Genomic DNA, 13410 nt, shown 5'->3' on the forward strand with positions numbered 1-13410 from the left:
CAGCAAATAGAAAAGTAAACAACTTTTCTTTATTGTAGGACTGACTTCCAGCTGCAGAAAGAAATCTAGGAAGAAAATGGGAAAAGCATGGAAAAATTAAATGGCTGTAAAGCACTAGATATTGAAGAATTACAGGCAACTAATTTGCTTTTTGGAAGTGATTGTGAGAGAAAATGAGAGACAGCTTAGAGTAAGTCATATCACAGCTTCCCCCCCTCCCCCCCAGCTATTTAAATCAAGTAATTTTATTTCACCTCCTCATAACTATTTAAATCATGAATGGCAGAAGCAAACATGTCTGGAACAGAGTAACATAGTAAGGAACTATCCATATTGGTGCTGCAGCACTGTAGTCTGGGCAGTAAAGCAGTATGCTTTTCCCACCTGTGGAAGGGTTAGTTCTCTCAGTTTTAATAAACTATTTGGGAGGTGGCTGCCTTTTGAGTAACACTTGGGGGAGTGGGAAGGAGCTATTGGAAACAGCTGAACTCTTATCAGTCAATCATTCCAGTTGCTCCTGTATCTTAAAACTTGCAGAAGTGAATTTCACTTTCTTAAGCTATGCTATAATTGTAGCACTTCAACCCCCACAATCTTCTTTCTTAATTTTGTTTCCTCCTAAATCTGCTTCATCAGCTTCTTATTATGTTTCTTCTCACTCATTTCTTTTAGTGTAATTTTGAATTGAATTTACTTTGGGGCAAACTTGCAGAGCACTTTTTCTTAAATTTAGGTTATAGTCTTTCATTGATGGCTAGAGATAGATCAGTGGATTTAGTTGTCATGTCTGTATTTAAAGGCAGCCTAAGGAAAAGCAATTTATGTAAGATTATTTTACCTTTATGTTGAGTATTAGCCTTGCTTAAGTTAAGAATCATCACTCTTTCCCTACAAAGGGAGTGCAGTACAGCTGATCAGCATAAATCAGCGTCCAATCCTTCAATAAATTGTTCTCATAGCTGAGTTTTGTTTACATGAGAACTACAGGGTTTTCTTTGTTACTTTATTGCATTGAAGGTTTTGTTTAATATATATCTGGTTTCTGAAGTTGGCATTGTAACAAAATAAGTATTTGCTCAAGTGGGGATAGGAATGATATAATTCACTGTGCAAATTATTTTAAATAATGAATAACAACTGAATACAATGAAGTTAAACTCACTTTGAATCACTAACAATGGTGAAGAGTAATGTTATACTATGGAAAGTGTAAGTTAACAGCGTACTTTGAACAGTTACACTGTTTACTTTCCAAATATATCACACAGAACAAATGTAAACATTTTTTTTTAACAGTTTCTGCAAAAGGACACGTTTGAAACAAACACAGTTTCAGTTGAGCTCTGCTTAGTTAATGACATAAATAAAAATTCTGGAACATTTGGGACAACCATCAGTTTTTGCTTCACTGAGGATGCGGACCCAATTACTCTTATCTCTAGAAAAGAATGCTTTTATAGGTCAGGACTGAAATGCAGTTGTGCAGCACAAGGCAGAGTTACTAACAGAAAAATAAAAGATTTTTTTCTCTAGAATTTCACTAGCAAAAAAAGGATTATTGTGGAATTCTTAAAGTTTCAGCATCAAATAGAAAGGTAAACACAGAAATGAGGTACACAAGCAAAATGTTTTCTAGCAAATATTTAGTATCTAGGGATTCATTTTCCTAGGCTTTTCCTGTTTGTGCCTTGAAATTGGTCACACTGGTTCAAGTAGAGGTTTCAATGTCTCATATGGTTAGCACACGATTTCAGCTGAAGATCTGGGGTTTTTTTTTTTTCCTTTTTGGGGGAAAACCAGACTTTTTTTAGCTTGTATGTTCTGTTCCATTGTTCTGGTGCCTTTAAGTAATTAAACTCATTTTTAGATAGTATTAAAGCTAAATTATGTTAGTAATTATAGTACAATGATAAAACCCCAGGCTATTGATCCTGGTGATATTTGTACTTATCTTTTATTCAGCGCACTGTTTGAAAATGATTTATTATTGCTTCAGGCTATAGTTAGTAAAATGAAAGCTCTGAATTTAAAATTTCCATTAAAACCCTTTGGTGATCTACAAGTCTGTCATCTGTCTTTGCCTTGAGACCACAATCACGCATGAGAACGAATGTAACCGAAAAGACATTTGACCCCAGTTTTAACAAATACATGGGGTACAATAATTTCTTTTTCTCATACAGTCTATGTGTAAACAAAATTTGGCACTTCAGGAGAAAAGAAAGGAAGTTAGTTAAAGTCACTGACAGTTTCTATAAATTAATTTGTGCCGGACAAGGGAAGCTGGAATAGACATTGATAATATAGATGATTTATTGGTCTTGCTATTGCATATGTTTATCTTGCCTCGTCAAAACTGTTGCATATTTTGACTTGGCAGTGAAGGGATTAATCTCAAGCATTATTGCATTTTACTGCCTAGGTGAAGGAAAAACACACTCAGGAAGCCTGTATTTAACAAAAGAAGTAACTGAATGCATTCTCAGATAAATGGAAACTGATGGGCAAGTTGGAACAGTTTTTACCAAGAAGAGATTTCAGTTCCCAGTAAAGCTTGTTCTCTATAGAGAAAAATGTTTTTTCAACTGTGTATGAATGAGAGGAGAGGGAGACATAAAGATAAGCAAAATACTGGAAATACTTGGCAGAGATCAGATCTAGGATTTGGTTATACCCAAGCTGAAACCTAGATGTTCTTGTTCCTCATTTTGTGCAGATAAACCCAAATGTTACGTTTCCCAGAGGAAAAATAAAAGTGCTTAACTAGAGAATAGTCAATAACAGAAAACTTTAGTAAAAATAACTGGAGTACAAAAGAGTAGAAACTACTATTTGCAGAGCACAAGACAAGGAGAATATAAAAAATAAAATAAATGAAGAAGTTGTGGCTAATATGTTCAAATACTAAAATGGACTGCATTCAGAAAACAGGAGAGATTTCTGAGGCCTCATGCTTCAAAGAGGTTGTCACTCCCAGGGAGGTACTGGAAGTGCTCCTCCAGGATGGCTTCTTATGGCTGAAATTGCTCAGTACTCTTGGGGTCTGGGGCTTCACTTGCTGCCATGGTTCAGGAAAAACACTGCAGTTTACTGTATTGCTGTTAGTTATCAACACTGAATGACTGTATAGCCCAAAATATAGAAAAGGATCTTTGACTTCAAGTAGGAAGAGTAAGATTTGAAAAAGGGTAAGTGGGTTGTAGTTGCACAGAGGTGCAAGCACAAGCAATTGTTTAGTATAATTGAAAAGTAACAAGTTCCAATAAGGTTACTTGGAAATCTTGAATTTCTGAAGGCCCCGTGAGTAAATGGTTTCAGATGACTTAAGACTTTGATTCCACATTAGCTGGAGAAGGGAGGTTTTTTAGAGGATCTGGAGGATTTGCCTACAGGATCTACAGGCAATTCATAAAAGATGAGACACCTAGCTGAGGCATTTTTTATCTTAGAAGTGCTTTGATTAAAATAAATAAATAAAATCTAGTGATATGATTCCTTTTACCTAAGCTTGTGCATCTAAAATTCAGATACCTAGACTAGGCTTGTCATGCAGACTTCTGGAAGCAGTTGAAAGTGAGGTCCAAGCCAGAAGGCAATCCATTCTGCCTGAAGTCAGTGACAGTAATTTTTCTCTGAAAGTGTGGTTTAGGCTTGTTCAGTCTTGCACATCTATCTCTCAATCAACTGAATCCCTCCTAAGTGACTATTTTGCAGCACTAAGCTGCTGGCTATTTAGGAGGATTATCATATATTTGTGGATGGTTCTCATTTAACCATTCCTATACTAATCTTGATTTTCCTGAAGTGATTTAAACTAAATTACTTCTGAGGACTGGCAAAATAAGTTGACAGATTTACAAAGACTTGCATGTTGAAAATTGCTGTGTAATTAACAACTTTGTTATTACATTTTTAATCAGATGATCAAAATTTGTCACTTAGAGAATTTAATAAAAGAATATTTTTATAAAAAGGGGAAAGTAATGAGCGGGTATAAATAAATAAAAAAAGTTAACCTTTACTTCATTTTTCCTCTGACTGCTACACTAAATAACAACTAAATACATCAGTGATTTAGATTGTGAATTCCTTATACATATGAATTAGAAATAGTTCTTACTGCTTGCTGTATCTTGCAACAAAATGCTGTTACTAAAATGATTTTTCATGTTTCTCAAATCCTTAGCTGGAATGTAAGCTGACTAAATCAGTCTTCAATATGTGATGTGGTCAATAAAATTCTGCTTTTAGAGTTTACCTGTTCTCTGGTTAAGCAGGTTTGAGACAGAAGGCAGTTGCAATCAGCAAAATTAAATGAGTGTTGTGTTCAAAACTGAATGAGTGTTAATGTCTTTGCTCAGTTATATACTCCTTTGCAAAAGTATCATAGCTACGTTCCCAGACTAATAACATGCCATAGACAAAGTTACTCTTATTACTAGTTTTACTGAAAACAAAAATTTGCAATACTACTTTTGTAAAATGTTTCCTTTTATTTAGAAGGGAAAAAACATCTACATTGCTCTTTTTTTCTAGTTTTTATATTAAAAAAAAAAAGTGTATTCATGGTTTAACATGCCGTTCTGCTTCGGCTTCCTTGTAGGTACATTTAATCAGTTGAGCTGAAGTACTTTATGAGAAGGGGGGAAAGAATGTCACCACATTTTCATCATATTCTTCAACATGATACTTGGAACTAATGCCTGTTCATTTCCTCTATGAAGATTATGTTCTAATTTGAGTTCGTTGCACTACCTTTTGCATGAAAAAAATGGGTAGTATCTTTTTCTTTTGATGTGTGTGGGGGCAGTGTGCACAGAAAAAACTAGCTAAAGAAACCGTGACATTAAGATTCTCTACAGTGACAGTCACTGAGACTGTTCCCTTCCCCTGTCTGATGAATGGAAGAAACAGTAGCCTGAACTTACCTCCTTCTCTGCTGGCCTTTTCAAAATTTTCACGTGTTGAGAGCTTTAGAAAGGGAAGAAAGCAATATGGATATAAGTTTAAAACATTTAAAATGTTCACCAGAAATGGTTTGCTCTTTTCAAACTTCACTTTGTTTTCCTGAACTTGCATTCTTCCGCCTCTGTGTTTCAGAAAAAAATCACAGCTTATACCTCAAGGAGTTTTATGGTCATTTGCAAGATCTCAGCGTTGTTATGCATTGTCATTACATGGATGTCACAGAAACTTTCCCAGTAACAAAGAATGAACACACTGAAATAGTAGGTAAAGATGATTTAGATTTTTTTTCTTTTGCAGTTTACTTTTAGATTGAAATTAATGACTTGCATTTCTTTCTGTGACAAGCTAGATGATATATTCTAATAGCTCTTTCTGAGAGCTGCACTAGGCATGAATAGAATTAAATAAATCCAGGAACTGTAACAAAGCCTGATGGGAACAATGTATTGTTATGTTACCAGTATACTGTTCCTAGGGCTAGCCTTTAGCTTATATTTATCTGCTTTAAGAGACACTTTTTTAGTTACTCTTTCATGTTATAAGAGTTAGTTTGGTTATTATGAAATAACAGCAATGTTCATAGCTATCTTATTAATTTCATTATTTATTATCTGTTTTGACAAGAAGAGTCAATGAAAAATAGGTGGCTGAAGAATACAAACTATGAAGTAAGCTTTTTTTCCTTTCACCAAAAGTTCTCCATATCTAGATACGGTAATTTGTTTTGATGTACTTCATTACCTATAGGGAAGAACTAAACAAAGTATTTTTTAAGCCAGTCATAAATTAAGAAGGCAGTGGTTCCTCCTTAGGAAATACTAAAGTTGCTTATAGCAGGAAGATGGGGAGATGTTTTGAAATGGCACCAGATAACAAATTAAGCATGGCCCAGAAATTAAATTACTTTTAATTATTTTGACCCAGTGTTTATTTTAAGGATTTAATACAAAATATAAAATAATATTTGCATATGTATAGCATCAATTTGGGCCTATCTATATGTAAATAAAGTATATCTTAGTTGGTGAAAATCCTTAAAATGGAGAAGGGAAATCTAATGATACAGACCTAATATGGGAGGCTATGTTGATGCTAATACTATTTTATGGCTTGAAAAATTAGGGATAGGTGATAACTTAACCAGGATACTTGGACTTTAGCTGATATATAGTGGTTGTTTGCTTGTGTGTGTAGGGTGGGATTTTTTTATTTTTATAGCAGAGATGAGAATGTTTGCAGGCGACGTGTGTCAGATATTACCAGTGTGTGTGAAGAGCCTGGGAAAACCAAATGACTAATCAGCAAAAACGTAGTCTAGTATAACAGGACATACACTTCATTAGAAAATAGTCAAAATGTGTAGGTTTCAGACTTTTTATAGATTCACGAGTACAGTAATATAACATTTGCTTGTCTTAGCATTTATTTGGTGTAACATTATAATTAGTGTAACAGAGCTCAGAACTTGAATTCTGTATCGCTGACTTCACCTTAACAGCAAGGAAATCTTTCCCTTCCCCAGAACTGTCCTATATTTTGCACTCGGGTCCCGCATGAAGAAGTGAATGAAATCACTTAAATGAATGAAAACTCAAACCCAGTTAGTTTGTTGTGGTTGTGGGTTTTTTGGTTTATTCGACTTTTTGTTTTTGTTTTTTTAAGTGCAACAGCAGACTTTGGGGCATATCTATCATTTTAACAACCTGCAATCTTCTTTCAGTTGCCCGATGCCTTCTTACTCCCTAACCACTCATTCCTCCATTACAACCATGCTTCAGTCCCTGTTGACCATCCTTCACCAACTTCTTCCCCTGCCATAATCCCAGCTGCTTCCTAGTAGGATGCCTGCTGTTGCATCTGCTCTTACTGTGACCTGATGCTGTGGTCTCAGTCACCTTGTGTTAGATACACAACACATGCATATGTTGCTCTTTGAAATTCTGCAATTTCAGAAATCATATATAAAATGTAGGAAGTAGGAAATAAAAAAGTAGTATTCTTCCTTTATTGAAGGTGGCTCATGTTGGTGTTGAAGTATTGGCATTGGTCAGGTGTTGGATCCTTAACTGGAGCGGATGATGCTGGAGTGATTCTCTCTTTGTTCTCCCTTGGGTCTCATTCTCATAAGGACTGTAACTCTCTTGCATATTTTCTTGTTATCTCTTCTGGATTATCTTCGTATTGGGCTGTTTCAAATGTGTTGGATATGTTCTTCTATCCTGTAAAGCTACTTCTACCCAGCTCTAAAGAGTACATTCCTTTAATGACCAGTAACTAACCTTTTTGACTTCTGTTTTTACCCTTGGAGACCTCTGCTAGCATCCTGGGCTTCTATTATTAGGGATTTCTGCTGAACTAGTATTATTCTTGTCATTCTGAATGCCCAGTGAATAACATCCCATGTTTACCTTCAGTGGGAGTAACACCATGTCCTTTTTAACCTTTTGTCACCCTCTTGCTTTCCCCCTGTCCCCCCCTTCTGCACCCAGTCATCAAGTTTTATTGAATTTGGAAGTCATTCTGGTAATAAGAAGCGATCTTAAGGATATCTCCAAAAAGGGCTTAAAATCAGTATTTTAGGAGAGTGTCTAGGAATGCTGTTCCCCCACAACACACTACTTGCCTGTACTCCAGAGCATCACTGTCGTGCAACAGAACCTGTAATATATGGACACACTGCTTCACTAGTATGTTAGAGGAATAAGACATCTTTAGAGAAAATAGGAATATGGTCTGTGCATGATTTAGAGGATTTACTCTATTCTTAAGTCATTTCCACAGGTGTGCAATATATACACTTTGAGCAATAAAAGCAATATTGTCTCCTTTATTATTCTGTTATACTTTATTGAATATTTTTCAGTTGCAGCTAATGAGAGAAGGTAATCAATAGTTCTCAGAAAACTTGAAATTAATTCTATAGTAATTTATTTTTGAAGTATGATAAAACCCATGACAAAGAGCAAAATGCATTTGCAGAATTAAATCCTTGTATTAGCATAACTGTAAAAAGAATTTAACAATGACTGCAGAAGCATAGCCACAAAATGATAGCAGTATCCTGGATATTCTTTTTCCCCTCTCCACTGAATATATGTGTAAAAGGTAGTTGCATTTTTATAGGGAAGAATAATTGCTTACACTTTGGTCTACCAGTGATGTTCTGTATGAACACTAATCAGTCTCAGTGAAACTTATTGTGCTCTGCCTGATCTCAAGCAGAGCGAATGAGATACTCATTAGATGTGCATTACCTACATTGTTCAATACATAACTGTCGGGAAGAAGTAGGCAAAGAGGTAGCAATAGTGTTTTCCTACATCTCTTTAAGCAGTTAAAATGGCTTAAAAAGGAAATAGAAAAGATATTATTTCCAAGAAAGACTTTGATTTTATCTGTGCTACACTGCATGAGCTTCTGATTCTGATGATACTGCTGTAAGTCATGTGATTTTAAGAGTAGTTCCTTGCCATGATACAAACATTACAAAGCTGTGGAACCATTCTCTTGTTCTTTGAAACCAGTCCAATATTCTTTAATTCATTAGGTTGGCTGCTACAGGGATTAACTACATGGTTATGCATAATAAAGACTAACAACAGCTGAAAGGTCAGGTGTTGGATCCTTAACTAGAGAAGATGATGCTAGAGTGATTCTCTCTTTGTTCTCCCTTGGGTCTCATTCCCGTTTTTCAGAGCCTCCTGGTTTTTTCTGGTCACCAAGATAGATAATCATGTAATTCAACATGGTGATAGTCCATAGGTGGATGTCACTGTCATATATAATGATCCACAGTTTGCTTTTTTCCTTAGTGTATAAACCAGTTTGGGAAAACTAGTTGTGTTACTTTCCTTGGGCTATGATCTGTCTGCTCTCAAGGCAGACCTTTGGGAACCAACAGAGCCTTGGAGGTGCCTGTGGCTTTGTCAGGGCTGCTCTGGATATATGTGTGTCAGTGAACCAAGCTGCATTATGATTAGTGGGACTCTATCTTTTTTTTTTTTTTTTTGTCACTGGGAACCTTAGTGATGGAAGTTGCAACATCTTCCAACAATTTTCAGATGTCAGAAAATAGACGAAATGGACACTGACATTCAGGGGATTTGCCATCATCAGTCAACACTATATGGCCATGTCACTACACAGAACATTGTGCTGTCAGCTACATCAAACCAGGGTGAAATTTCCTTAAGATTTTACCTAGCACTAGTGGAAAGAGTTAGGTGTCATTTTCTCCTGCCCTGGTGGTGATGGTGCAATATACAGTTAATATAATGATGTATTTGAGCTTTACAATGCTCGCCAACTCCAAGCCATGGAATTTAATGTGAACAGTGGTAGCTTAGCATCCTGAATATTAAGACTTTTCATATATAGGAAGAATAAGGAAATATGACATCCATGGGGAAGTGTGATATCTTCACAGGTAGGAAAAGGAAAAAAAAAGCCTTCAAATAAAAGATGATTTTAGGGAGGATAAGACTGTATTGACAAATGACTGCATATATATATATATATATACCACCAAAAAGAGCAGTTAGTAGGATGATCTTTGGCATGACAAATAGCTCTGACATTGATATGAATATATTTCTTTTCCACAGTGGACATGCTGATTTAGATTGCTCCTTTATAAGAAATCTATAGAAGTTGTATTGTAAAAAATGTACTGCACTTGATCAACAGTTATTTTTTTGTACCTTTCATTCTTTAATAATTTAAAATGTGAAGTGCTCAGTAAATTAAGTCAGTGATTCCTAGAGTATGTTCTAGTTGAGCGGATTTAATTAACAGTTGTTATTGTAGTAAAGTAATGTCAGAAGTCTGTGAAACATCACTATAAGGAATTTGTGTTAGTTGTCTGTTTACTCCAGAGTCTTTCAATCACTCGGCAACAATACACAAGTGGTTATCTTCCCAAAATCTGGTAAATCTTTAATCCTGGTTTTCAAGATCATTCAAATATGCCACAACCTGCTTATCTGGCAGGTGTATTTCCATTAAGAAAAACAATTGTAAGAAAGAGGCTATCAGCTAAACAAATGGAAACAGTTGTAAACAGCTAAACAAAATTGAATGAACAATAAACCTGTCAAAAACATGTTCTTCCGATATGTATAGAATTTCTCTAAGGAGTATATGAACATAGATTTAGCAAAAATGTAAAGGTAGACGTCTGTGTTTTCTAACTCACTCAAAACTTCCTTTCAGAGAGTAGTAGGCCCCTGCCATAACCATTTAGCAGAGAAAGAGAAGAAATGTGTCTGTCCTAGTGCTAAATTACTCAAAGCAACTGGGTTTTCCATACTGCCTGTGAGCATTATAGCAGTAAGCAGTGAGGACGACTGTACAGCAGCAATTGCTTTTGCCTCTGTGCTGCCTTGCTGTAGGCCAGCCTGACTCCTTACCCACCAGTGTTTTACCTGTTGGCAGTGATGAGACCTCTAAGAGCGGGCAAGTGACTCTGCACCCGCTCCTGCCATCCCCGAGACTTTATTCCTCTGTGTAGTGGAGCTGCAGTGGTGTTTCTGCAAGGGACTTTGCTGCCGCTCTGAGCGCCTGCCACCAAACACCTTCAGTTGCACGCTCGTGTGGACGCAGCTGGAAAAGTTGAGACACAAACTCGACCCTTCTCGCCATTTTGACAGAAAGCACATATACTTCTCTTATTTAAACCGTAGCATTGTCATGCATCTTAATGAAATCAGCAATAGGACAATTTATTTAAACACTGTGCACCTTATTGAAACATTCCTGATAACAGAAGTATCTATTTGTTCGCTGTTTGGGTGTTTGTTTTAGGATGCTTCCCTATTTTGGCTATATTAACAAAGTAGTGTTTTGCCTGATAAAAGTTTGGCTTCCTTTAGAAGAATATTTGACAGAAGGTCCAGAAATGATATATTTTCAATATCATGTTGTATTACATGTATATGCACAGATTTGCCTTTCATTTCTGGGTAAGGGGGGGGGGTGTTAAAAAAAAAAAAATCGGGTGAGGTCTTCCATAAAACTAAATTTTCTTTGTCATCTTTACCTATTATACATCTTGGCATTTCAAGTAAAACAGTAGAAAATTGTGTAATTGTCCTGCTTATAGGAAATGGAGAGGAAAAAACTCTTCACCTTTATTTTAGCAGATTTCAGTGCCTAACTAAAATAAGCTAACAAAGAAATAAATGCTCCCATCACATTGGAGCAGATGATACTGCCCTAGGGGCTGTGGTGTCTGAACGAGATGTTTCAAGTTTTTAGCAAGTCAGATTTCTGTGAAATAGTTATGGCAATGGCTAGAGTTCAGTTCTCTCATTTAAGACCATAATCCAAGGTATGGCCAAAAATCTTCAGGCAAGAAAAAAATATGCACTATTCCTTTCAGTGTAAAAATAAAAGTAGCAGCATAGAGATATTCTTTTGCCTAGGATGAGTAACATTTGCTCTGGATACTGGCAGCTTTCAATTTGTGGCGATGACCTCCTTTCTTAGTACCAGAACTCTGCTTAAATATTCTAAGCAGTGTTGGCTTTTCTGCACCCTGGAGAGGTAACACAGCCTTAGGCTTTCCCCGAAGTCTCTCTCAAATCAGTTTTCATACTGTGTATGCACAAGACAGTTGCTAAGCTAAGTAGGTTTCTGTGATTTCTCCCAAACAACTTAATTATAAGCTAGTTAAACACCTTCCAGAAGAACTGTGTGAACAGTCGTCTTAAACTTCAGATGCCTGCAAAAAACCAAAAACAAATAAACAATAACAACAAAACCCAAAACCCCAAGAAAACAACCCAAAGCTTGCTGGATAGATGATGAAATGATACAACCACGTGCCTATTATTTCAGTCATTCTCAGCACATGGAAGAAAGGGAGCTGGAAGAAGTACTGAAAAATTGTAGGAAAAGAATATGTTGATTTGCACAGGTGCACCTGCACGTACCTTGTTCCATACCTATTTATGTGTGCGTGTATGTATTTTGTTGCTGTGCTTACCTATCTTACTTTTTGTCTAACAAAATAGGTCCTTAGCTGTTAGCATAGTCTCAGAATGGCTTCTGGTAGGAGATTCTGCCTCGAAGCACCTGAGGCAGTCCGCGCAGTTCTCCCACGAATGCACGTAGTCGTACGAGCGGGGTTGTGTGTGCTGGTGGACTGGGCAGGTATTTGAAGCGTATCAGGGTGGGACTTGCCTTTGGGGAATATGCAGCAGGGGAGGGAGAGCAAAGGGGTTTTCCCCATTTGGTTTTGTGAAGGCCTTTGTGCTAGCCAGTGTGGTGTTGCCTTAACATCATTGTCTCGCATCCCTTGATGGGATATTACTATGTTTGTGTTCCACCATCACCTGTGTTTAATAGGCGTGATCTATGTTAAAATGGAGAAAAGATACCGTTAGATAGATACATGAGTGTATATAGATAGATAGATGAGTAAGTAATGAGTGAATTTTTCTTCTTCAAGTCCAGGACAACTTTTTGAGTAGCTGCCTAAACACAAGTTATAATTATAGCTCAGTTCATGACAGGCTATATCTACTATAATTTGCCAGCGTATAACTTAAAATTTCAAAGTTATGGAAGACTACACTTTTAAAAGTCTGAGGCCACTGATCTCATCTTTTGAGGAAGAGAAGTGTTTGCTGGAAACTCAGGCTGGAGAGCAATAAATCCATCGGAAGCCAAGAAATTCTTGGTGCTAGGAACAAAACTGAGGGTCTCATTTAGAATAAGTAGCAATAGGGGGGTGCTTTCACCTGCAGGAAGATTACATCCTTTAAATCAACTTTCGTTCTTAGGGGTTTTTTCCTGTTTGCTGAGAAGCAAGATTCATTCTAGACCATATGAAAGCCCTTCCTGCTGTTTTGATGTAAAGCCTTCTGGAGCTTATAAATCACAAATAACTTTGCTGTTTCACTTCATAGCTCCCACATCCACAGTTCCATGTATTCAGTATGTCATTCAAGGTGGATAGAGTTTCATCAATCTTCAAAATGTGCAATGGGATAAATTCCCAATGTTTAATTTTTCACTCTGTCTCAAAACTTCAGTCACAGAAGAAGAAAGGCAAGCCCATAAAACAGATGCCTACTTGGAGAATATAAAGAGAAATATTTATGCAGATCCAAAAGAAACAAAGTTTTAACTAATACCAGAATGTGAATCACTCTTGCACTTCATCTCAACTCAGTGTTTTAAGAGGAGGAGAGGTCTTTGGCTTAAAAGAAAAACAAAAATCAAATGAAAATCAAACAAATGCAAAATAACAAAGCCTTTGTAATTGTTGTCAAGCTTCTTGTATCTCCTTTTGGAAGCAAGCTGTTTGAATTGGTTGGACGGTTGGACTCGATGATCTTAAAGGTTTTTTCCAACCTATACGATTCTGTGATTCTGTGAATTTTATTTCTTTTTCTGTTTACTGTTGCAAGATTTTGTTTTTTATCATTTAAGTACCCT

This window comes from Mycteria americana, chromosome 4 (genome assembly GCF_035582795.1).
Source record: "Mycteria americana isolate JAX WOST 10 ecotype Jacksonville Zoo and Gardens chromosome 4, USCA_MyAme_1.0, whole genome shotgun sequence".
In the NCBI taxonomy this organism is placed as follows: Eukaryota; Metazoa; Chordata; class Aves; order Ciconiiformes; family Ciconiidae; genus Mycteria; species Mycteria americana.